A 2,163-nucleotide genomic window follows, 5' to 3' on the forward strand; every position below is an offset into this window, starting at 1 on the left:
GTTTCACCATGTTGACCAGGATGGTCTCGATCTCTTGACCTCGTGATCCACCCGCCTCGGCCTCCCAAAGTGTTGGGATTACAGGCGTGAGCCACCGTGCCCGGCTGCCTCTTACTTTTTAATATCCTTATTTAGCCATTAGATTTTGATGGATTGATTTTAATTTTTAATAATGAATAGATTCTATATTTTAGACCAGGGAGCATGAAGCCATTATGCAGTTAATGAGTTTCATTGTTATTTACAATATAATAAACAATATGTTTATTTAAATTGGGCATACATTAACATAAATACGCAGAACCTTTTTTTAAAAATCCTCTCTACACTATTTATGGCACATGGCAAAGTTTAATGGTAGATGGGAAGAAAGAAGAGTGAGAAATGAGACCCTTGGGTAGCCAAAAGGATCAAGGTAGGGCCAAGTTGGTTTCATTAGGGGGCAGCGTTTTGAGAAGGGCTCCATGGGCACCCGCAGATTGCACAGAGGTGCTAGAGTCTGAGGCTGTGATAAACGGACTTCCCAGCCCCTACAGATCTTTCCTGTAGATTTATCATAGTGCCTGGGGCTCTGCCATTAAAAGTTTTCCCTAGAGTCTTAAAGGCTGATCAAGTTTACAGTTCTACTTTGAAGATTGCAAAGCACCTCTGGGAACAGTTCCTAACTAATCCCTTGGGGCAGGGGCTCTAACCGGTTGATCAAGCTGGACTGGCGCATTTTTCCTAGAAGAGGCAGCAGCAGTGTTAAGAGGTTGGGCTTTAGAGATTAAATCCCTGCCTCTGCGGAGAGTGACTTGGGGCAAGTTATCTTCCCTAAACCTCGGTTTCTTCATCTATAAAGTAAGGATAATAATATTTACCTTGAAGGGCAGTTGTAAAGGAAACAAAAAAGTATGTGGAAATGCTTAACCACAACTGATGGTCCCTATTTAAGGACAACCAGATGGGTTGAAAGGCAGCTGTTAGCTTCTCACTGAGCACATGCGCCTCCCTCAGCTCAGGTGCATCCCAGCAGGTGGGCTGGTCAGAGTGTTTCCGGCTGCTGGGGATCCTACTTCCCTGCCAACTGTGAGCTGCAGGGAAGGGGTGCCTCCTGAGACCAGGTCAGCACCTCCTGTAACATCCAACTTTACCCCCTTGAAATCAACACCCTCATGATCTTGGTATCATGGGAGACTGGAGAGGGGTCCTAGAAAAAACATTACCAGCTAGAGAATTCCACTTAGGGAAGAGGGGTATGTGTGTGAGAGGTGTGTGTGTGCATTTTGAGATGGAGTCTCATTCTGAGTGCAGTGGAAGAGGGGTGTGTGTGTGTGTGTGTGTGTTGAGATGGAGTCCCGCTCTGTTGCCCAGGCTGGAGTGCAGTGGCACTGTCTCAACTCTCTGCAACCTCCACCTCTGGGGTTCAAGCAATTCTCATGCCTCAGCCTCCCCTGGCTAACTTTTTGTGTTTTTAGTAGAGATGGGATTTCACCATGTTGGCTAGGCTGATCTTGAACTCCTGAGCTCAAGTAATCCTCCCTCCTTGGTCTCTCAAAGTGCTGGGATTACAGGCGTGCATCACCACACCTGGCCTGTTTGTTTTTTAGAGAGAGTTTCACTCTGTTGCCCAGAGTGGAGTGCAGTGATGCAATCGTAACTCACTGCAGCCTTGAACTCCTGGGCTCAAGCAATTCTCCCGCCTCAGCCTCCCAAGTAGCAGTACTACCAACGTACACCACTACACCCTTAACTTTTCTGTCCAAACGAGGTCTCATTATGTGATCTTAAGCAATCTTCCTGCCTAGGCCTCCCAGGGTGCTGGGATTACAGGTGTGGGCCACTGTGCCCAGCCTTAGGGGAGAGATTTTAATGTTTGTTTTCTAGCTCCAGGAAGGGTTGGTGCCCATGAGTCGTCAGGGTTCTTGGCCACTTTTGTCTTTGCACACTGGGTCTGAAGTTGCCAGGGACAGATGAAAGTGCAGCAAATTGGAGAGAGTGGGGAAAGCCCGTGGCTACAAGACCGTACTGAGAAAGGTCTGTTTCTTCTAGAAAGCCTGAGACTGATGCTGTGACCAGGGTTGTGACATTTCCTGGCATATGTAAGAGTCCACCTTAGCCACTTACACCTCTTTTCTTGTCTCTAATACATTATCACTACCTCATCTTCAGAACGGTTTTTAA

This window comes from Cebus imitator, unplaced genomic scaffold (assembly GCF_001604975.1).
Source record: "Cebus imitator isolate Cc_AM_T3 unplaced genomic scaffold, Cebus_imitator-1.0 Scaffold5, whole genome shotgun sequence".
NCBI lineage: Eukaryota > Metazoa > Chordata > Mammalia > Primates > Cebidae > Cebus > Cebus imitator.